Below are 24,159 nucleotides of genomic sequence, written 5' to 3' on the forward strand. Positions count from 1 at the left end.
GCAACCTTTTGTGCCCCACCCCTAGACCCAACAAGCAAAAGATATATAGCATCATTTTCCTTCTGAGGTGTCCTCGTTGGGAGCTGGAACCTTCTTGCCAGCTAGTTTGACTGATGTCGCTGTGGTCAACAGAACTTGGAAAGGACCATCATATCTGGGCTCTAGGGAGTGTTTCCTTACAAATCTCTTCACGAGCACCCAGTCTCCGGGCACGAGTTTGAGTCCCGGTATCTAGATCTGGATCTGGAATAGAAGAAAATACTCGACCATGCATATTGGTTAGTTCTTGCGCTAGGGCAGTTACATATTTGGTCAAAACATCAGACTGCATCTGTAACTGCTGTGGGTAGTAACAACCAAGTTTGGGGGCAGTACCAAACAGTATCTCAAATAGGGCTAGAGCATGTTCCCCTCGTGGGGTATATCGAATACTGAACAAAGCAATGGGTAGACTATCTGGCCAGGGCATATTTGTTTCCTGGGCCATTTTCAACATTCTAGTTTTTAGTGTGCCATTCATTCTTTCTACCTTTCCGCTACTCTGGGTATGGTATGGGGTGTGGAAAGCAAGGGTGTTCCCTAGCGCAGACCAAATTTCTTTAGCTAGCGTAGCAGTGAAAGCGGGGCCTTGCAAGGTGTTTCTGCGGTGGTTTTTCCACACGTCCTGGGTTACACTTTGCACAAATTGTACATGATTTGCAGAAATTACTAGTCATTGGGGTAATTCCAGGCGCCACATAGTATTTGTCGATCAGTGCATTCATAAGAGTCTTCGAGAGATGTGCTGCTCCATGTGCCCATTGTACCACAGCAGGATACAGTGCCCATGGCAGACAAAGTTTCTTTTTGTACTCGTAAATTCCTTCTTGGGGTGATGCACCTCTTTTCTTCCAGCTTTCCTTTTCTTCCTTTGTTGCAGATTCTTGCCTACTTCTTCAGATATTCTCGATTCACTGGGAGGTTCTGCATTAACGGAACCATCCTTGTCGTGTCCACTCGATCTTCCACTTCTCGTATCCCGCTGGCAGCTTGTTTTGCCGCATCATCCGCCAGATGGTTTCCTCTGGCTTCTTCTGTGTTCAGTTTCCCATGGGCTTTACCTTCAGGATGACCACATGGCTTGGAAGGAGTAGGGCGTCCATCAGAGCTTGTATGGCTGAGCTGTGTTTCACTGGTGTTCCTGCTGCTGTCAGAAATCCCCTGGTTTGCCAAATGACGCCAAAATCGTGTGCTACACCAAAGGCATATCTAGAGTCAGTGTAGATATTCGCCGTTTGTCTTTCTGCCAGTTTACACGCTGCAGTGAGGGCTTGTAGTTCGGCTTCTTGTGCAGATGCTGTTGACGGTAGTGTGCTTGCCAGTAGGACCACAGAGTCTGTGGTGACCGCATAACCCGTATGGTAGGTGCCTTGTTGATCAGCATATCGAGAACCATCCACAAACAGGATTAGATCTGGGTTCTGTATCGGCTTTTCACTCACCGTGGGCAGATGAGCTGTTTCAAGCTTCATGAGTTCGAAGCAATCATGGGGTAGGTAGACTCCAACTGTGTTTTGTTCTTGTTCGTGTCCCTGCACATCTCCCCCCTTGGGAAGTGGAAGAAGAGTGGAGGGGTTAAGCACTTGGCACCAGAGAAGGGTGAAATTGTCTGGAATGAGAAGCGAGCATTGCAACCTGAGGTGTCTGGCAGCGGACAGATATTTTGGCTGTGTCTGATTGAGAATAGCAGCAATGTCATGTGGTGCCAGGAGAATGAGGTCATGCCCTAGAACGATATCCGAAGTTTTATCCCGCAGTGCTTGAGCAGCAAAGACAGCATGAAGACAGGATGGTCCACCACGAGCCACAGCGTCGAGACGGCTGGAGTAATAACCAATAGGTCGACATCGGCCAGCGTGTGGCTGCGTTAACACTCCAGTTGCATGTCCATTTCATTCTGATACGAAAAGCTTGAAGGGTAAATCATAGTCTGGGAGGCCCAAGGCAGGGGCAGAGGATATTACCTGTTTGAGAACAGTGAGATTCTTGGAAGCCTCTGGGGTCATCTGGAAGGGATTTGTTGTTAAAACATCATACAATGGTTGTATCATTTACTGTTTTAGGATCTTGAACCATTCTATACTTATCAGCTTCACCCTTCGCAGTGCGTTTCTTTACAAGGAAAAGAGGGGTATTGCAGTTTACGGGGAAGCAGGGCCCCTTGTTTGAGCTGTACAACAATGGGCGGTACCCTTAGGTGCCCGTTATCCTCAGGGCCTGTGGACCATAATTTGGATGTGATCCTATCCATGACAGCGGGCAGTATACTAGCAGCTGAGGGTTTGTCCGCTAATGCCAAAAGTATTGGAAGGGAACAAAGGGCAGAGACATCTGACTCCCAGAGCAGGGAGGTTACATCAATGGTGCCGTCCTCGGAGAATATTATGGAGGCCTGTAACCTGGATAAAACATCAGCGCCAAGCAGATTAAGCGGGCAGGTAGAGGAAACTACAAATCATGCAAATAGTTCAGGGTAGGGACCTATCTGCAGGGGTCGTGTTAATGGGCTAGAGCGCGGTGTGCCATCTACCCCCACACATAAAACATCAATATCAGACAAATAGGAAGGGTCAGGTATGTCTGCAGCTCTAATTACGCTCCTGGCTGCACCTGTGTCTACCAGGAAGGGGGTGATTTGACATACATTATTGGGGCGCCTTCTACCTGCTTGGGGTCCTGGGGGGTGTCTGGGGTTAAAATTCCAGGTCATGTTTGCCTCCTGTGCAACGGCCTGTGACTCATTATCTGAGTCAAAACTACCAGGCGTACTGTAGTGGACACTGCTGCTGGGTCTGTGTGCTATTGTTGAGTCAGGGTAGACTTGAATCCCTACCGCTGGGGTAGTGATTGTTTGGGGTGAAAGGGCTGGCATCAGGGGCATTAGGGGCACAGTCGGGGCGTAATAGGAACCATCCTCCTGCAGCAGAGGATAAAGTTGTGCTACATAAACAGTCAAAATTGGTTTGTCATTCGTGGGCGGGGTAGTGGGTTGTATAGGTGGGGGTGCTGCTGGAGCTGGGAGCGAAGGTAACAAAGGAGTGAGTATAGATAAATCAGTCACACCGTGGCGCTGCACACCATAATTAAAACAATCTTCCCTCCCTTTTGTATCTCCTGCTCGGTCCATTTTTCTCTGGACAGCCGTGGAAACATTAAACCAGGCTTCTGCTATCTTCAGCAGGTTGTTATCATTCAAAATTCCTCTCTTTTCTTTCAATATTTTTCGCCACTCTTCTGGCTGTAACCTGCTTTTTGCTGCAGTAATGCCACATACTTTAAACAGTTTACTTGCTTTGTTTTTCACTTGTTATTATATTAACTTCTGTCCTGGCAATAATAAAATAAATGCAGCGGGACCCTTCTGTCCCTCAACAGAATTCTTTTGACTCATATTAACGTAAGGTATGTTTCCCTGTGGGATTCAAAAACACACAAGACGGTGCTCACTGAGCTTCTCACTCCCACAGAAAAAGACCCCTCTTTCTAGTTGCCATTAGAACAGAAGGAAAAATAATATTTTCTGGTTTTAAAAGACCCATTCGTGTGGCCAGTACGAACAAACCCCTTAAAAATAAATCTTTACCAGGGCTACTCACATTCTTTTCCGTTCTGTTCTCTCTCTTTCCACCACTAGGTGGCAGGCTAAGACTCCTTTGTCTGTCTTACTTGCCTGTGCTCAAATGTTAATACTGCACTTTTTTTTTTCTCTACACTGCAATTACTAGCAAAAAATGCCCTGCTTTTTTTTCTTCTTTCCCTTCACTTATAACACTTTCTTTCCCTTCACTTTTAACACTTTCTTTCCCTTCCAAATAATATACACAGTATCTAATTGTATCCCAATTTCTGCATATAAACCTTTCATAAAAATAACCCTCAATACCAACTTCCTCAACTATTGGCAAATTCACTTGCTATTTCTTTCCTATTCACTTTCTTTTTTCTACTGCAAAGCGTACCTTAACGCGGAAAAAACAGGAGTTCGGACAGTTTAACGTCTAGGGGCTATCTCTTTTACTCTCAACAATCCCCACCCGTCCTCATGAATTCTCAACACTAATACACAAACACATTTTGGACATAACATAGAACTTGATTACGAGAGAGAGGGAAAGGTTGTTCAGGGATCAATCGGCAGGATTCCGCGCTGCTACCAACCGTAACGCGCCTTATTAACACCCTTCCCTTGCAACGCGCCAACCGCACAGTCACTACCGGGATTACCGTGTTTCCTCTCTGAACCGACTATACCTTACTCCCCCTTTACCCCTCCTTCCACCAAGTTTACAACGTACAATGACAAGACCCCTAGTCAGCCTGCAAAAATCCCACTCCACTCCGGGCTCCCACTTGCGGCACTGACTAACATATATATAACATTTAAACATATACCGGGTGACAGATAGTCTAGGTAACAGGTTTGAGTTTAAAACGGGCTCTGGGCAAGATATCTACCTGTCTTTAGGTGACCTTCGGAGAGCCGTATGAGACACAGAAATAGACCAAAAGCGGAGACAGTGCGTATCGGTAGATAATAAATGTTATCTTACCGTACTCCAGAGGTGATCAGTCTCCTGCCGCGTCCGCACTTGGTCCACCCCGGTCCCTCTGCGCACGGCTGTCTGTTGGTTCACAACCCAGGGCCCCACGTTGGGCGCCAGCTTATTTGGATAATTTTGATCACACGAAAACATCTACAGAGTATCTCTCCCCGTCCAGATTATTTTCCAACGTAGGTAATGCGTGCACTGAGAAAAAATCACGCTGACACACGTTCAGAATGATAATGTCTGACTTTATTCCTACAGACCACGTTCATATATAGAGGCTGCATTGGGGGATTGTATGCAAAAGGAGCTCTCTCAGGTCTAAAGGTTGTGTGTAAATACACATGTCAGTATCTCATTGGTTCTTGTTGGGTCTTTTCCTTGTATGGTCTTGTTGTTGCAGTTTATGGTCCGGTTATTGCAGGTTTTTTGGACACATCAGCATTTGAGGGGAATTCCTCGATGCCATCTTCCTTACTTGAAGGGAGGGGTAGCTGCGGTAGCCATTTTGAGTAAGGAATCATAGCAAAGTATTACAGATGAAGAAATAGGCATTTTATCCAATCCATCACATTACCATTCGCCTTGAGAGCCTCTCGCGAAACGCGCGCGTCGGCTCCTATCTCCCATGTGCACACGCAGACCAGTGACTGCCTCCGCATTATGTATCTCTAACCGCGAGTTTATGCGGCAGCCTGCTCGTGCAGGATATACAGGGTAAAAGTGCCCCGATGGCCACTTTAAGCCTCTAATGTGCAGTGTTTATAAAGTAAGTGCTCACTATCCATAGGTGTATTGATTTTAAGTTACCTGCAGTAACACTCAAGCTGCGCTGCTGTACATGGTATTTCAGACAGCAGCACAAAGGTTTACTCTCTGTGCAAACCTTCAGCTTACCCTCTGATATAAGACCAGTGTTATATATCTTCTAGCTACAGTGTCTCCCTGACAAAGGTTCCTTTTACCTTACCCTCTGCTCATAGTCAGCGTAACCCACCTGTTACACATAGCCAAGGAGGTCAATGCAGGACACTTATCCCTGCAGCACAGCACCTCGAGGTTACCTCAGGTCATTCTGACACTTAGCTAGACACACCATTACTACAGAGTGGTAACATAGCTGATAGCACACACGACCACTGATAATCCCAATATATCTGTTCCCAGTGTTTATTAGTAACTACAGATCACACTTACCACCTTACTAAGGGCTTACGCAGATCCTGCCATTAAGTGATATGTAGTCTCAGTACCTATTTGAGCACACCTATCAGCACGCACTTACCACACAGGTCCACATCAGGATCTCTGTGTTGTTCTGTTACCAGTGTTCTATTACAGATATATCTGGTATATAAGATATCGTCTGATCCGGAGCCAATACGGCTATTACTATCTAGGATCAACCTACCTCCAGTACGTTGCTCCAACATCTACCATTTTAATATATGATGCTATCAATAAAGAATATGTTTTAAATCACTCACTTATCATCAGAGCGTGAACCTGAGTGCTATACAGGGTTCTCTCTCTATTTGTTCACTACTAAAATCTAAATGTAAAAGTATTTAACAGTCTTCATAGGGCTATAAAAGTAGAGGGGCTCGTCCGGGATTTGAACCCGGGACCTCTCGCACCCTAAGCGAGAATCATACCCCTAGACCAGCGGTGCGCAATCTGTGGGGCGCGACCCCCAGGGGGGGCGCGAGACTGCCGCCGGGGGGCGCGGGGTTTACAGAGGCCCCGCGCGCTTCCCGAAGGCACTTAAATTAAGTGCCGGGGGAGCTGCAGGGCCTCTGTAAACCATACTTACCCGTGGCTCCGGCGGCTTCCTCCCGGCGTCGCCATGGCAACGCGGCGTCAAAATGACGCTGCGATGTCATGTGACGTCACGTTGCTATGGCAACGTGACGTCATTACGCCGGTGCGAGGGTAAGTTGGGGTTGGGGGGGGCGCGGGAGTGAGGGGACAGCCGGCAGGGGGGCGCAGGGAAAAAAGTTTGCGCCCCCCTGCCCTAGACCAACGAGCCAGCTGACAGAACCATATTCCAGATGTGTAGTTGGAAGCCACATCAGCAGCAGGACAGAGGCCGCATCATATTACATTCCCAGCACAGGCTGCTGCTTCTGTGAGGGGAGAATGATAGCGCAGCACAGACCTGCGCACAGCGGCTGCAGGAACACCGGGTATATCCTGCTGTATAGTGCCCAGTACCTGCACCCACCTCACAGCACCCTGCTGTATAGTGCCCGGTACCTGCACCCACCTCACAGCGCCCTGCTGTATAGTGCCGGTACCTGCACCCACCTCACAGCACCCTGCTGTATAGTGCCGGTACCTGCACCCACCTCACAGCACCCTGCTGTATAGTGCCCGGTACCTGCACCCACCTCACAGCGCCCTGCTGTATAGTGCCCGGTACCTGCACCCACCTCACAGCACCCTGCTGTATAATGCCCGGTACCTGCACCCACCTCACAGCCCCTGTATCATACTGATAGAAATACAGCTTCCCATTCCCAAATAATACAAACAGTTTATTAATACAGAATAACAATAAGAAACACTGAATAAATATATATATATAAACATTAGTTTATATTAGTATTAGTATATTATATATATATATTATATTATATATTATATTATATATTATACTAGTATTAGTATATATTAGTAAAGCTTATGATCTAATTTTATATACTTTAGCTAAAGGGAAGTACTCAATGTCACACTGTGCTGGCACTGGGTCACACACATTTATTTCCATCTCAGAGGACACTACAGTATATTAATACTTTGCTTGTTGATAAAAGAACATTTATCAGGCGCTGCTGAGAGTTGAACTCAGGATCTCCTGTTTACTAGACAGGCGCGTTAACCAGCTAAGCCACAGCACCCTGCTGTATAGTGCCCGGTACCTGCACCCACCTCACAGCACCCTGCTGTATAGTGCCCGGTACCTGCACCCACCTCACAGCACCCTGCTGTATAGTGCCCGGTACCTGCACCCACCTCACAGCACCCTGCTGTATAGTGCCCAGTACCTGCACCCACCTCACAGCACCCTGCTGTATAGTGCCCGGTACCTGCACCCACCTCACAGCCCCTGTATCATACTGATAGAAATGCAGCTTCCCATTCCCAAATAATACAAACAGTTTATTATTACAGAATAACAATAAGAAACACTGAATAAATATATATATATATAAACATACATAGATCACACACATTTCTATTTCCATACTCGCAAGCAGAATTGCAGGTGGCTCGTTGGTCTAGGGGTATGATTCTCGCTTTGGGTGCGAGAGGTCCCGGGTACAAATCCCGGACGAGCCCTTCTTTTTCTGTAGCTAATAATTTCCAGGGTTTCAGGGCTGCTGCTGCACGGTGTCTCTTTCAGCTGCTCATGTGGCATCTTCATGATACTACATTACAGGTCTCAGGCCAGGTTCCCAGTGACCGCCACTGCTCGCCACACACCACAGCCCCATCACACGTTCGCTGGCAGGGAAGACAAGAATTTTGTCTTTCCTTGCCGCGACGCGATCATATGGTCGGCGGGCAGCCAATAGAAGGGCAGATAGTGCCTTGTTCCGCGATATGGGGCGTGGTGAGGGCGTGCCCGTGACATCACATGAGTGTTTTGCCCACATTGGCTGAACTGCGCATATGACCGGCCCATCGCTCGACAAAGACAATTTTTTTGGTCTTTGCACGCATTGCGCCTACCCACGCTTATGTGCGCATGCGTGATCAGCATAGACACAGCCTTAGGCCTGGGACATAGTGAGTTTAAGGGTCGCTGAGCCGCGCTGAGCAGATGCATAAAGCCCCTGCATCTGTCATCAGCGCGGCTATAGTTTCCCCCTCTGCATGCGTGCTGATGCGTGCGGAGGCTGAGAAACTTTGCCGAGACAGGCAGGTTTGAAATTTGCCGCTTGGGGAAGCGGAGGAGCAGTCACGTGACCGCTCCCATCTAATGGGGACCGCTCCCATCTAATGGGAGCGGGGGACTAGCCCCGCTTCCTGCTCCGCCTTCTTGCACGCCTCCGCTCCGCCTCCGCCCCGCCCCCTGATCGCGCTCACTGCCTCGCCTGCAAGGACAGGAAAAAGCTAAATTTTCAGCAGGCGAGACAGAGCAGGAGCGCGCTTCAGCGAGCTTCAAGTCCACTATGTCCCATGCCTTAGGCGACGGCCCTGGTGTAGGTGCTGCACGTGCGCCTGCCGGTGCGTGCAGCTGTGATCCCCTCCCATCGCACCCTACAGACCGCAGATCGCGGTTTTAAGCTGTGCCGTGCAGCAGCCAACACTGGGGCCGCAGCCTAAGGGGTGAAAGCCAGATTGGAATTGGCTAAGGAAATTTGTCTCTGTATAGTAATCGCTTAATTGGGAGTGATAAAACTTGATCAAATGTAAATGTAAAAGTATATAACAGTCTTCATACAGCTATAAAAGTAGAGGGGCTCGTCCGGGATTTGAACCCGGGACCTCTCGCACCCTAAGCGAGAATCATACCCCTAGACCAACGAGCCAGCTGACAGAACCATATTCCATATGTGTAGTTGGAAGCCACATCAGCAGCAGGACAGAGGCAGCATCATATTACATTCCCAGCACAGGCTGCTGCTTCTGTGAGGGGAGAATGATAGCGCAGCACAGACCTGCGCACAGCGGCTGCAGGAACACCAGGTATATCCCGGGAGAATCACTGACTGCAATGTCTCCCAAAAAGGGTCAAAGTTTAACTTTCTGAGACTTAGTATGTTGAGTTTTTCTCACCGGTGTGAGCAAGGGCAACGGTGACCTGATACCATGGACATGAGACGTGTACACGAGGGAGGAGGCATAATGCTCAGAGCTGCAATAACACAATAAAGATCTCTAATAGAGGTGTCAGAGATCTGTTTCTGACACGTCTGGCCAGTTAAAATGGATCCCAGCGGAAGAAATAGTTTCTGAATCACGTGAATCCCATCTACAACGAGGACTATAAAAAAGGTGAAAAATATAAAAATGGTTAAATATACAATTTTTTATAGTTCTGTCTTTACCACATGCATAGAAAAAGAATCCAGTGATACAGTCTTTAAAAGGCTAACAATCTAATTTTTACGCAGACATTTATTTCCATCTCAGAGGACTCTACAGTATATTAATACTTTGCTTGTTGATAAAAGAACATCTACCAGGCGCTGCTGAGAGTTGAACTCAGGATCTCCTGTTGACTAAACAGGCGCTTTACCCTGCGTCGTCATTTGATGTCGGAGCAGAGAGGGGGGGGGGGGGGAGCAGTCGAGGAGAGCAGGCCGGAGGGCGCAGACTGAAAAGTTTGCGCACCCCTCCCCTAGCACACGGAATCTCAGTTCCCTTGTCGTTAACATCTGAGCAGTCTGGGGAGAGTAATGGCTGAGCAGTCTGGGGAGAGTAATGGCTGAGCAGTCTGGGGAGAGTAATGGCTGAGCAGTCTGGGGTGAGTAACGGCTGAGCAGTCTGGGGTGAGTAAGGGCTGAGCAGTCTGGGGAGAGTAACGAGTGATCTGTCTGGGGAGAGTAACGGCTGAGCAGTCTGGGGAGAGTAACGACTGAGCAGTATGTAGAGAGTAACAGCTGAGCAGTGTGGGGAGAGTAAAGGCTGAGCAGTGTGGGGAGAGTAATGGCTGAGCAGTCTGGGGAGAGTAATGGCTGAGCAGTCTGGGGAGAGTAATGGTTGAGCAGTCTGGGGAGAGTAATGGCTGAGCAGTCTGGGGAGAGTAACGGCTGAGCAGTCTGGGGTAACGGCTGAGCAGTCTGGGGTGAGTAAGGGCTGAGCAGTCTGGGGAGAGTAACGAGTGATCTGTCTGGGGAGAGTAACGGCTGAGCAGTCTGGGGAGAGTAACGACTGATCTGTCTGGAGAAAGTAACGACTGAGCAGTCTGGGGAGAGTAACGACTGAGCAGTATGTAGAGAGTAACAGCTGAGCAGTGTGGGGAGAGTAAAGGCTGAGCAGTGTGGGGAGAGTAACGGCTGAGCAGTGTGGGGAGAGTAACGGCTGAGCAGTGTGGGGAGAGTAACGGCTGAGCAGTGTGGGGAGAGTAACGGCTGAGCAGTATGGGGAGAGTAACGGCTGAGCAGTGTGGGGAGAGTAACGGCTGAGCAGTGTGGGGAGAGTAACAGCTGAGCAGTGTGGGGAGAGTAACGGCTGAGCAGTGTGGGGAGAGTAACGGCTCAGCAGTGTGGGGAGAGTAACAGCTGAGCAGTGTGGGGAGAGTAATGGCTGAGCAGTCTGGGGAGAGTAACGGCTGAGCAGTTGTAGTATGTTCATATTGGAAGATTTTCCCATTTGGTAACTTCTTCTGAATGATCCTCTTTTACAATCATTTTTGTTGGATGCACCAGAGGGGAAACTGGAGAAAATGTGTATGTTTTTGTGCCTGATGGAAAAACCAAAAATATAGTTTTCCAAACAGCAGTAGAATAAAAATATATAAACATTTTTTTTTAATTGAGAAACTAAAAATGTAATTATCCATTAAAAATATCTCAGTATTTTCTGGTTTCTTAGAATTCCCGAGCAACACTAATATCTTTAATTCAGCACAAAATCTTATTTTATCCCCATCCTCATTAATGTCATTCTTTACACACAGATATGGAGTGTGCAATTTGTATCCACTTCTTCCTTATTTGTTAGAAACAACCTTTTTTTCTCATTCTGCGTCCTCGTCTCATATGAACCAGGCTTGTTACAATAGTAAAAGGTTTATACGTTTTTTCTCCTTTTTGTAGAAGATGAAATCCACATAATCACAGAACTGGAATAGTTTCCGTTTCCTCACATAATCTGAGGATTAATATCAGACTCTGTCGGGGGGGAAATCCGGTGACTGATGTATCCCCAGCCTGGTACCTTCCGTTCTGTAACTCTAGAACCCTATGCAGGAGGTTGAGGTAGGGTGAGACTCACCCCTGCGCCCACCCTCAATCCTTCTCACTGTACGTAATATGGATCTCAGGTGATGGGCTGAGTCACCTGTGAAAATAATAGAAGAAGAAGAAAGTTCCTTTTATTTGTATATGGATCCTTGTTGATCCTTTCAGTAGAAATGAAGCACCGGACAGAGATCTATTTCTGACACGTCTGGCCAGTTAAAATGGATCCCAGCGGAAGAAACAGTTTCTGAATCACGTGAATCCCATCTACAACGAGGACTATAATAAAGGTGAAAAATATAAAAATGGTTAAATATACAATATTTTATAGTTCTGTCTCTATCACATGCATAGAAAAAAAATCCAGTGATACAGTCTTAAAAAAGCTTACAAGCTAATTTTTACACATTAGGTAAAGGGAAGTATTTAATGTCACACTGCGCGGGCTCTGGGTCACACACATTTATTTCCATCTCAGAGGACACTACAGTATATTAATACTTTGCTTGTTGATAAAAGAACATCTATCAGGCGCTGCTGAGAGTTGAACTCAGGATCTCCTGTTTACTAGACAGGCGCTTTAACCAACTAAGCCACAGCGCCCCTGCTGTATAGTGCCCGGTACCTGCACCCACCTCACAGCGCCCTGCTGTATAGTGCCCGGTACCTGCACCCACCTCACAGCGCCCTGCTGTATAGTGCCCGGTACCTGCACCCACCTCACAGAACCCTGCAGTATAATGCCCGGTACCTGCACCCACCTCACAGCACCCTGCTGTATAGTGCCCGGTACCTGCACCCACCTCACAGCGCCCTGCTGTATAGTGCCCGGTACCTGCACCCACCTCACAGCACCCTGCTGTATAGTGCCTGGTACCTGCACCCACCTCACAGCCCCTGCTGTATAGTGCCCGGTACCTGCACCCACCTCACAGCACCCTGCTGTATAGTGCCCGGTACCTGCACCCACCTCACAGCCCCTGCTGTATAGTGCCCGGTACCTGCACCCACCTCACAGCACCCTGCTGTATAGTGCACGGTACCTGCACCCTCCTCACAGCGCCCTGCTGTATAGTGCACGGTACCTGCACCCACCTCACAGCGCCCTGCTGTATAGTGCCCGGTACCTGCACCCACCTCACAGCCCCTGCTGTATAGTGCCCGGTACCTGCACTCACCTCACAGCCCCTGTATCAAACTGATAGAAATACAGCTTCCCATCCCAAATAATACAAACAGTTTATTAATACTGACTAACAAATAAGAAACACTGAATAAAAAGTAACGCTCTGTAATTGTCACAAAATAGGAGACCGAGTAATCTACACAATGAACGTATCTGCTACAGCAGTCACACCCCATCTTCTACTATATATTTGTGAAAGCACTGTATGTCTGCGTCCCAAGGGCCAATCGCATAGCACCTTTGGCCTGTCACTCCGGCTCAGGCCATGCCCGCCCCCGCACACCTCTCATTGGCCTGCGTCCAACACCAATGCCACACTGTCCCACCCCTCACTGACTCTCATTGGCCTGTGTCCAACACCAATGCCACACTGTCCCACCCCTCACTGACTCTCATTGGCCTGCGTCCAACACCAATGCCACACTGTCCCACCCCTCACTGAGCTACCACTTCCACACTGTCCCACCCCTCACTGAGCTACCACTTCCACACTGTCCCACCCCTCACTGAGCTAATACTTCCACACTGTCCCACCCCTCACTGAGCTACCACTTCCACACTGTCCCACCCCTCACTGAGCTAATACTTCCACACTATCCCACCCCTCACTGAGCTAATACTTCCACACTGTCCCACCCCTCACTGAGCTACCACTTCCACACTGTCCCACCCCTCACTGAGCTAATACTTCCACACTGTCCCACCCCTCACTGAGCTAATACTTCCACACTGTCCCACCCCTCACTGAGCTACCACTTCCACACTGTCCCACCCCTCACTGAGCTAATACTTCCACACTGTCCCACCCCTCACTGAGCTACCACTTCCACACTGTCCCACCCCTCACTGAGCTAATACTTCCACACTGTCCCACCCCTCACTGAGCTACCACTTCCACACTGTCCCACCCCTCACTGAGCTAATACTTCCACACTGTCCCACCCCTCACTGAGCTACCACTTCCACACTATCCCACCCCTCACTGAGCTAATACTTCCACACTATCCCACCCCTCACTGAGCTAATACTTCCACACTGTCCCACCCCTCAATGAGCTACCACTTCCACACTATCCCACCCCTCACTGAGCTAATACTTCCGCACTGTCCCACCCCTCACTGAGCTACCACTTCCACACTGTCCCACCCCTCACTGAGCTAATACTTCCACACTATCCCACCCCTCACTGAGCTAATACTTCCACATTATCCCACCCCTCACTGAGCTACCACTTTCACACTGTCCCACCCCTCACTGAGCTACCACTTCCACACTGTCCCACCCCTCACTGAGCTACCACTTTCACACTGTCCCACCCCTCACTGAGCTACCACTTCCACACTGTCCCACCCCTCACTGAGCTACCACTTCCACACTGTCCCACCCCTCACTGAGCTACCACTTCCACACTGTCCCACCCCTCACTGAGCTACCACTTCCACACTGTCCCACCCCTCACTGAGCTAATACTTCCACACTGTCCCACCCCTCACTGAGCTACCACTTCCACACTGTCCCACCCCTCACTGAGCTAATACTTCCACACTGTCCCACCCCTCACTGAGCTACCACTTCCACACTGTCCCACCCCTCACTGAGCTAATACTTCCACACTGTCCCACCCCTCACTGAGCTACCACTTCCACACTGTCCCACCCCTCACTGAGCTACCACTTCCACACTGTCCCACCCCTCACTGAGCTAATACTTCCACACTATCCCACCCCTCACTGAGCTAATACTTCCACATTATCCCACCCCTCACTGAGCTACCACTTTCACACTGTCCCACCCCTCACTGAGCTAATACTTCCACACTGTCCCACCCCTCACTGAGCTACCACTTCCACACTGTCCCACCCCTCACCGAGCTAATACTTCCACACTGTCCCACCCCTCACTGAGCTACCACTTCCACACTGTCCCACCCCTCACTGAGCTAATACTTCCACACTGTCCCACCCCTCACTGAGCTACCACTTCCACACTGTCCCACCCCTCACTGAGCTAATACTTCCACACTATCCCACCCCTCACTGAGCTACCACTTCCACACTGTCCCACCCCTCACTGAGCTACCACTTCCACACTATCCCACCCCTCACTGAGCTAATACTTCCACACTGTCCCACCCCTCACTGAGCTACCACTTCCACACTGTCCCACCCCTCACTGAGCTACCACTTCCACACTGTCCCACCCCTCACTGAGCTAATACTTCCACACTATCCCACCCCTCACTGAGCTAATACTTCCACATTATCCCACCCCTCACTGAGCTACCACTTTCACACTGTCTCACCCCTCACTGAGCTACCACTTCCACACTGTCCCACCCCTCACTGAGCTACCACTTCCACACTGTCCCACCCCTCACTGAGCTACCACTTTCACACTGTCCCACCCCTCACTGAGCTACCACTTCCACACTGTCCCACCCCTCACTGAGCTACCACTTCCACACTGTCCCACCCCTCACTGAGCTACCACTTCCACACTGTCCCACCCCTCACTGAGCTACCACTTCCACACTGTCCCACCCCTCACTGAGCTTTGGGAACGCTTTGCATGCCACGCTTCACAGCTCTCAAAACCCTCACCGTCTGCTACCTCACAACTGCCGAATCAGGTACAGAATCAGCACGATCACCTACACACAACGCACGATAACACCAAACACTGCACACACAGACATTCACACAACACCAAACACTGCACACTGCCTCTTCAAAACACCACCGTCGACCCCCCCCCCCACGCCACACATCTCCCTCCCGCTACTGCAGACCCTCTACGGGCCGCGGCCTACACTACAACACCATCGCCACCGGCCCACACGCCACACATCTCCCTCCCGCTATGTCAGACACTCTACGGGCCGCGGACCAGCCCGCACGCCACAGATCTCCCTCCCGCAACCGCACACCCTCTACGGGCTGCGGCCTACACTGAAACACCATCGGCACCGGACCACACGCCACACATCTCCCTCCCGCTACCTCAGACACTGTACGGGCCGCGGACCGGCCCGCACGCCACAGATCTCCCGCCAAACACCATCGGCACCGGCCCACACGCTCCTCCTCCGGAGGAGACCGCACGCCAGATCTCCCGCCAAACACCATCCGCACCGGCACGCACGGTCCTCCTCCGGAGACCACGGCATGCCACAGATCTCCCACCAAACAAACGCCCCCAACAAACAAACACACACTATGCTAGGTACTCACTTCGGCACCGGCCCGCACGGAGCTCTTCCGAAGGCCAGCGAACGCCACAGATCTCCTGCCAAACACCATCGGCACCGGCACACACGCTCCTCCTCCGGAGGACACCGCACGCCACACATCTCCTGCTACCACACCCCCTCCGCTGACAAAACACCTACCACTGGAACTCAGCTGTTCGTTCAAATAAAATGTATTTTGCTAACAATGCCAATTTAACCGTCTGTCTCATTTATTGCACAAACACTAATCACACCACCACTCACACACAACACTCACCCACACAACACGCAACTAACATACACTTCGCAAATTTGCCCTCATATACATGTGCTTTCTACTGCTGTTGCTTTACAAACACAATTTTAACTAATATTACATAACATTCACATGACATTACAACTTTCACATACAACATTTACACGTACTTATTCACACTTCACATCCCGGGCAACGCCGGGTCTCTCAGCTAGTAGTAATATACAATAGAAAAGAATATCTTAATCTGAGAGTAAATAAAGACTCAGCAGGGACAACAGCAATTCAGTGATATTGTTACAGAAAGCTTACACTCTAATTCTTACATGTTAGTGAAAAGTGAGCACTCAATGTCATACATAGATCACACACATTTCTATTTCCACACTAACACCAGGAATTGCAGCTGGCTCGTTGGTCTAGGGGTATGATTCTCGCTTTGGGTGCGAGAGGTCCCGGGTTCAAATCCCGGACGAGCCCTTCTTTTTCTGTAGCTAATAATTTCCAGGGTTTCAGGGCTGCTGCTGCACGGTGTCTCTTTCAGCTGCTCACGTGGCATCTTCATGATACTACATTACAGGTCTCAGGCCAGGTTCCCAGTGACATGCTCGCCACACGCCACAGCCCCATCACACGTTCGCTGGCAGGGAAGACAAGAATTTTGCCTTATGTGTTAGAAACAACCTTTTTTTCTCATTCTGCGTCCTCGTCTCATATGAACCAGGCTTGTTACAGTAGTAAAAGGTTTATACGTGTTTTTCCCTTTTTGTAGAAGATGAAATCCTTTTATTTGTATATAGATCCTTGTTGATCCTTTCAGTAGAAATGAAGCACCACACAGAGATCTATTTCTGACACATCTGACCCTTTAAAATGGATCCCAGCGGAAGAAATTGTTTCTGAATCATGTGAATCCCATCTACAACGAGGACTGTCACGGGAGACCGGGTTATTTAACACCTCTTTATACCGGGATCATTGATTGAGCAAAGCAAGGAGGTAAAATAAATTGTAATTTCATTCAGAAAAAGACATACACACAATCCTTTAAATAACATTCACAAAAATGACCTCTGTAGGAGCCCTTTCCAATGACCGGTAGGTACTCACGAAAGTCCTGCAACTGATTTCGGCGTGCAATGCCAGACACGACCGCTATGTTCTTCAGAAATGGGACATGAGTCAAAATTCTTGAGTCAAAATCCTTGAAGCCGGCTCGTGTCTATTCAGCACAGAGCATCTCTGAATTTCCTGCTGTTGGTTTGGCGCTTGGAATCTGCGCTCCTGATTGGCTGCAAGTCTCCTTATGGGTTTCAGGGTCTCATTCACCAACTTCTACAGCCTATCAGAGCGTGGGAATTCTCCTGCCAGCCAATCACCGATTTGACGGTATTGTAAAGCCGGGAGGGCACCTTTTTTCAGTCTGTAAAGAGGCATCCACCAACGTGACACCTCTTCCTCTTTGCATACTGAGCCCACTCGCTGCCCAGGCTCCACAGAGTCTGGGTTCTGGCACATGGTGGCCGGATAGCCCTGTGTTAGCCCAGGATGTGGGTACTCAAGCAGAACTGCAATGCCCCTCCTGTTCTAACACCTTGGCATCCCTGAGGCTTTCATGTCCGGGCTCCGCACAGACCCAGAGGCACAAAGCTTGGTAGTTATCTGGTCCCTCGGAATCCAGGACTTGGAAATCCCACAGTTCATTTACAGGTTATCAGTACATATACCTATTAAATATAACTCTTTAATAAAATATACTGTATCAAGTCTGTGGTGGGGTAACATATATAAGCCCCTATTCTGCTGTCAGGGATGGAGTGAGGGTATATATTACATACACTCACTGGCAAAACACAGAAATCTTTAATGTCGCATAATTTGCACACAGTCCCAGTAATGCATTTAGGACATCTGGGTCCAAGAGCTGACACTCTAGGACTCCAACACACGGATCAGGGGTAACCAAGTGGGCTTAACCTTTATTAGTGAGCCTGGTTAACCCTTTCACCATTACAATGACTATAAAAAAGGTGAAAAATAGATGCTATGACTGTTTATGTATGCTTTAAAAAAAACAATAAAACCAGTTATAAAAAAAAAAGGGAAAAATATAAAAATGGTTAAATGTACAATATTTTATAGTTCTGTCTCTATCACATGCATAGAAAAACAATCCAGTGATACAGTCTTAGAAAAGATTATGATATAATTTTTACACATTAGGTAAAGGGAAGTATTTAATGTCACACTGCGCGGGCACTGGGTCACACACATTTATTTCCATCTCAGAGGACACTACAGTATATTAATACTTTGCTTGTTGATAAAAGAACATATATCAGGCGCTGCTGAGAGTTGAACTCAGGATCTCCTGTTTACTAGACAGGCACTTTAACCAGCTAAGCCACAGCACCCTGCTGTATAGTGCCCGGTACTGCACCCACCTCACAGCACCCTGTTGTATAGTGCCCGGTACCTGCATCCACCTCACAGCACCCTGCTGTATAGTGCCGAGTACCTGCACCCACCTCACAGCATCCTGCTGTATAAACACGGTACCTGCACCCACCTCACAGCACCCTGCTGTATAGTGCCCGGTACCTGCACCCACCTCACAGCGCCCTGCTGTATAGTGCCCGGTACCTGCACCCACCTCACAGCGCCCTGCTGTATAGTGCCCGGTACCTGCACCCACCTCACAGCACCCTGCTGTATAGTGCCCGGTACCTGCACCCACCTCACAGCCCCTGCTGTATAGTGCCCGGTACCTGCACCCACCTCACAGCACCCTGCTGTATAGTGCCCGGTGCCTGCACTCACCTCACAGCACCCTGCTGTATAGTGCCCGGTACCTGCACCCACCTCACAGCACCCTGCTGTATAGTGCCCGGTACCTGCACCCACCTCACAGCACCCTGCTGTATAGTGCCCGGTACCTGCACCCACCTCACAGCACCCTGCTGTATAGTGCCCGGTACCTGCACCCTTTTGCCGAGACAGGCACTGCGCTTGGCATGCTCGCCACACACCACAGCCCCATCATACGCTCGCTGGCAGGGAAGACAAGAATTTTGTCTTTCCTTGCCGCGACGAGATCATATGGTCGGCGGGCAGCCAATGGAAGGGCAGATAGTGCCTTGTTCCGCGATATGGGGCGTGGTGAGGGCGTGCCCGTGACATCACATGAGTGGTTTGTCCACATTGGCAGAACTGCGCATATGACCGGCCCATTGCGCGACAAAGACAATTTTTTTTGTCTTTGCACGCATTGCGCCTACCCACGCTTATGTGCGCATGCGTGATCAGCAAAGACGCAGCCTTAGGCCTGGGACATAGTGAGTTTAAGCGTCGCTGAGCCGGGCAGAGCTGCGCTGAGCAGATGCATAAAGCCCCTGCATCTGTCATCAGCGCGGCTATAGTTCCCCCCTCTGCATGTGCGCTGATGCGTGCGGAGGCTGAGAAACTTTGCCGAGACAGGCAGGTTTGAAATTTGCCGCTCGGGGAAGCGGAGGAGCGGTCACGTGACCGCTCCCATCTAATGGGAGCGGGAGACTAGCCCCGCCTCCCGCTCCACCTCCTGGCACGCCTCCGCTCCGCCCCCTGATCGCACTCACTGCCTCGCCTGCAAGGACAGGAATAAGCTCAATTTTCAGCAGGCGAGACAGAGCAGGAGCGCGCCTCAGCGAGCTTCAAGTCACTATGTCCCATGCCTTAGGCGACGGCCCTGGTGTAGGTGCTGCACGTGCGCCTGCCGGTGCGTGCAGCTGTGATCCCCTCCCATCGCGCCCTACAGACCGCAGATCGCGGTTTTAAGCTGTGCCCGTGCAGCAGCCAACACTGGAGCCGCAGCCTTAGGGGTGAAAGCCAGATTGGAATTGGCTAAGGAAATTTGTCTTTGTATAGTAATCGCTTAATTGGGAGTGATAAAACTTGATCAAATTAAATGTAAAAGTATTTAACAGTCTTCATAGGGCTATAAAAGTAGAGGGGCTCATCTGGGATTTGAACCCGGAATCTCTCGCACCCTAAGCGAGAATCATACCCCTAGACCAACGAGCCAGCTGACAGAACCATATTCTAGATGTGTTGTTAGAAGCCACATCAGCAGCAGGACAGAGGCCGCATCATATTATATTCCCAGCACAGGCTGCTGCTTCTGTGAGGGGAGGATGATAGCGCAGCACAGACCTGCGCCCAGCGGCTGCAGGAACTCCAGGTATATCCTGCTGTATAGTGCCCAGTACCTGCACCCACCTCACAGCACCCTGCTGTATAGTGACCAGTACCTGCACCCACCTCACAGCACCCTGCTGTATAGTGCCCGGTACCTGCACCCACCTCACAGCACCCTGCTGTATAGTGCCGGTACCTGCACCCACCTCACAGCACCCTGCTGTATAGTGCCCGGTACCTGCACCCACCTCACAGCACCCTGCTGTATAGTGCCGGTACCTGCACCCACCTCACAGCCCCTGTATCATACTGATAGAAATACAGCTTCCCATTCCCAAATAATACAAACAGTTTATTAATACAGACTAACAATAAGAAACACTGAATAAAAAAGTAAAGAAAGGGTATGAATAGAGGGTGTGAATAGAGGATTTGTGTGGGTGTTTTTTATTGAGGGGTAAAGAAGTTGTTGGGAGAGAGGTGTATAACTAATGGGGCAGTGGGGAGTGGGGAAGTTGGAGAGAGCAGAGACGTTCACAAAGGAGTGAGGAAACAGTAACCAGAAAAGGCAGTAGGGAGGGCATAGTGATATGCAGGAGGAGAGATTCCCAGGTACAGGAGGATAGAAAAAGTACAAAGAATCACAGCGGAAGAAATAGTTTCTGAATCACGTGCATCTCATCTACAACGAGGACTATAAAAAAGGTGAAAAATATAAAAATGGTTAAATATACAATTTGTTATAGTTCTGTCTTAACCACATGCATAGAAAAACAATCCAGTGATATAGTCTTTAAAATGCTAACAATCTAATTTTTACGCAGACATTTATTTCCATCTCAGGGGACACTACAGTATATTTATACTTTGCTTGTTGATAAAAGAACATTTATCAGGCGCTGCTGAGAGTTGAACTCAGGATCTCATGTTTACTAGACAGGCGCTTTAACCAGCTAAGCCACAGCACCCTGCTGTATAGTGTCAGGTACCTGCAGCCACTTCACAGAACCCTGCTGTATAGTGCCCGGTACCTGCACCCACCTCACAGCGCCCTGCTGTATAGTGCCCGGTACCTGCACCCACCTCACAGCGCCCTGCTGTATAGTGCCCGGTACCTGCACCCACCTCACAGCACCTGCTGTATAGTGCCCGGTACCTGCACCCACCTCACAGCGCCCTGCTGTATAGTGCCCGGTACCTGCACCCACCTCACACCACCCTGCTGTATAGTGCCGGTACCTGCACCCACCTCACAGCACCCTGCTGTATAGTGCCCGGTACCTGCACCCACCTCACAGCGCCCTGCTGTATAGTGCCCGGTACCTGCACCCACCTCACACCACCCTGCTGTATAGTGCCGGTACCTGCACCCACCTCACAGCACCCTGCTGTATAGTGCCCAGTACCTGCACCCACCTCACAGCACCCTGCTGTATAGTGCCCGGTACCTGCACCCACCTCACAGCGCCCTGCTGTATAGTGCCCGGTACCTGCACCCACCTCACAGCACCCTGCTGTATAGTGCCCGGTACCTGCACCCACCTCACAGCACCCTGCTGTATAGTGCCCAGTACCTGCACCCACCTCACAGCACCCTGCTGTATAGTGCCCGGTACCTGCACCCACCTCACAGCGCCCTGCTGTATAGTGCCCGGTACCTGCACCCACCTCACAGCGCCCTGCTGTATAGTGCCCGGTACCTGCACCCACCTCACAGCACCCTGCTGTATAGTGCCCGGTACCTGCACCCACCTCACAGCGCCCTGCTGTATAGTGCCCGGTACCTGCACCAACCTCACAGCCCCTGTATCAAACTGATAGAAATGCAGCTTCCCATCCCAAATAATACAAACAGTTCATTAATACAGACAAACAATAAGAAACACTGAATAAAAAGTAACGCTCTGTAATTGTCACAAAATAGGAGACCGAGTAATCTACCCAATGAACGTAACTGCTACAGCAGTCACACCCCATAGTAATATACAATAGAAAAGAGTATCTTAATCTGAGAGTAAATAAAGACTCAGCAGGGACAAAAGCAATTCAGTGACATTGTTACAGAAAGCTTACACTGTAATACTTACATGTTAAGTAAAAGTAACGGCTGAGCAGTGTGGGGAGAGTAAGGGCTGAGCAGTATGGGGAGAGTAAGGGCTGAGCAGTGTGGGGAGAGTAACGGCTGAGCAATATGGGGAGAGTAACGGCTGAGCAGTCTGGGGAGAGTAACGGCTGAGCAGTGTGGGGAGAGTAACGGCTGAGCAGTGTGGGGAGAGTAACGGCTGAGCAGTATGGGGAGAGTAACGACTGAGCAGTATGGGGAGAGTAACGGCTGAGCAGTCTGGGAGAGTAACGGCTGAGCAGTATGGGGAGAGTAACGGCTGAGCAGTATGGGGAGAGTAACGGCTGAGCAGTCTGGGGAGAGTAACGGCTGAGCAGTGTGGGGAGAGTAACGGCTGAGCAGTATGGGGAGAGTAACGGCTGAGCAGTGTGGGGAGAGTAACGGCTGAGCAGTGTGGGGAGAGTAACGGCTGAGCAGTGTGGGGAGAGTAACGGCTGAGCAGTGTGGGGAGAATAACGGCTGAGTAGTATGGGGAGAGTAACGGCTGAGCAGTATGGGGAGAGTAACGGCTGAGCAGTATGGGGAGAGTAACGGCTGAGCAGTCTGGGGAGAGTAACGGCTGAGCAGTGTGGGGAGAGTAACGACTGAGCAGTATGGGGAGAGTAACGGCTGAGCAGTATGGGGAGAGTAACGGCTGAGCAGTGTGGGGAGAATAACGACTGAGCAGTATGGGGAGAGTAACGGCTGAGCAGTGTGGGGAGAGTAACGGCTGAGCAGTATGGGGAGAGTAACGGCTGAGTAGTATGGGGAGAATAACAGCTGAGCAGTCTGGGGAGAGTAACGGCTGAGCAGTATGGGGAGAGTAACGGCTGAGCAGTATGGGGAGAGTAACGGCTGAGCAGTATGGGGAGAGTAACGGCTGAGCAGTATGGGGAGAGTAACGGCTGAGCAGTGTGGGGAGAGTAAGGGCTGAGCAGTATGGGGAGAGTAAGGGCTGAGCAGTGTGGGGAGAGTAACGGCTGAGCAGTATGGGGAGAGTAACGGCTGAGCAGTCTGGGGAGAGTAACGGCTGAGCAGTGTGCGGAGAGTAACGGCTGAGCAGTGTGGGGAGAGTAACGGCTGAGCAGTATGGGGAGAGTAACGGCTGAGCAGTATGGGGAGAGTAACGGCTGAGCAGTATGGGGAGAGTAACGGCTGAGCAGTATGGGGAGAGTAACGGCTGAGCAGTATGGGGAGAGTAAGGGCTGAGCAGTATGGGGAGAGTAACGGCTGAGCAGTCTGGGGAGAGTAACGGCTGAGCAGTGTGGGGAGAGTAACGGCTGAGCAGTATGGGGAGAGTAACGGCTGAGCAGTCTGGGGAGAGTAACGGCTGAGCAGTGTGGGGAGAGTAACGGCTGAGCAGTATGGGGAGAGTAACGGCTGAGCAGTGTGGGGAGAGTAACGGCTGAGCAGTATGGGGAGAGTAACGGCTGAGCAGTGTGGGGAGAGTAACGGCTGAGCAGTATGGGGAGAGTAACGGCTGAGTAGTATGGGGAGATTAACGGCTGAGCAGTGTGGGGAGAGTAACGGCTGAGCAGTATGGGGAGAGTAACGGCTGAGCAGTATGGGGAGAGTAACGGCTAAGCAGTATGGGGAGAGTAACGGCTGAGCATTGTGGGGAGAGTAAGGGCTGAGCAGTATGGGGAGAGTAAGGGCTGAGCAGTCTGGGGAGAGTAACGGCTGAGCAGTATGGGGAGAGTAACGGCTGAGCAGT

General features: G+C 50.1%; 8 non-coding genes across 8 annotated transcripts; 2 read left to right on the forward strand and 6 right to left on the reverse strand.

Annotated features, from left to right (window-relative positions):
* Window positions 1-7,412: 7,412 nt before the first annotated feature.
* TRNAT-AGU (transfer RNA threonine (anticodon AGU)) lies at window positions 7,413-7,486 on the reverse strand. The gene has a single exon. It is a non-coding gene; the product is annotated as a tRNA-Thr (tRNA).
* A 370-nt stretch (window positions 7,487-7,856) lies between these two features.
* On the forward strand, window positions 7,857-7,928 carry TRNAP-UGG (transfer RNA proline (anticodon UGG)). The gene has a single exon. It is a non-coding gene; the product is annotated as a tRNA-Pro (tRNA).
* A 1,124-nt stretch (window positions 7,929-9,052) lies between these two features.
* TRNAP-AGG (transfer RNA proline (anticodon AGG)) lies at window positions 9,053-9,124 on the reverse strand. The gene has a single exon. It is a non-coding gene; the product is annotated as a tRNA-Pro (tRNA).
* A 2,905-nt stretch (window positions 9,125-12,029) lies between these two features.
* Window positions 12,030-12,103, reverse strand: TRNAT-AGU (transfer RNA threonine (anticodon AGU)). The gene has a single exon. It is a non-coding gene; the product is annotated as a tRNA-Thr (tRNA).
* A 4,476-nt stretch (window positions 12,104-16,579) lies between these two features.
* TRNAP-UGG (transfer RNA proline (anticodon UGG)) lies at window positions 16,580-16,651 on the forward strand. The gene has a single exon. It is a non-coding gene; the product is annotated as a tRNA-Pro (tRNA).
* A 1,860-nt stretch (window positions 16,652-18,511) lies between these two features.
* On the reverse strand, window positions 18,512-18,585 carry TRNAT-AGU (transfer RNA threonine (anticodon AGU)). Its single transcript has one exon. It is a non-coding gene; the product is annotated as a tRNA-Thr (tRNA).
* A 1,573-nt stretch (window positions 18,586-20,158) lies between these two features.
* Window positions 20,159-20,230, reverse strand: TRNAP-AGG (transfer RNA proline (anticodon AGG)). The gene has a single exon. It is a non-coding gene; the product is annotated as a tRNA-Pro (tRNA).
* A 1,008-nt stretch (window positions 20,231-21,238) lies between these two features.
* TRNAT-AGU (transfer RNA threonine (anticodon AGU)) lies at window positions 21,239-21,312 on the reverse strand. Its single transcript has one exon. It is a non-coding gene; the product is annotated as a tRNA-Thr (tRNA).
* Window positions 21,313-24,159: the final 2,847 nt, after the last annotated feature.

The sequence above is a fragment of the Ascaphus truei genome, unplaced genomic scaffold (assembly GCF_040206685.1).
Source record: "Ascaphus truei isolate aAscTru1 unplaced genomic scaffold, aAscTru1.hap1 HAP1_SCAFFOLD_526, whole genome shotgun sequence".
Taxonomy (NCBI): Eukaryota; Metazoa; Chordata; class Amphibia; order Anura; family Ascaphidae; genus Ascaphus; species Ascaphus truei.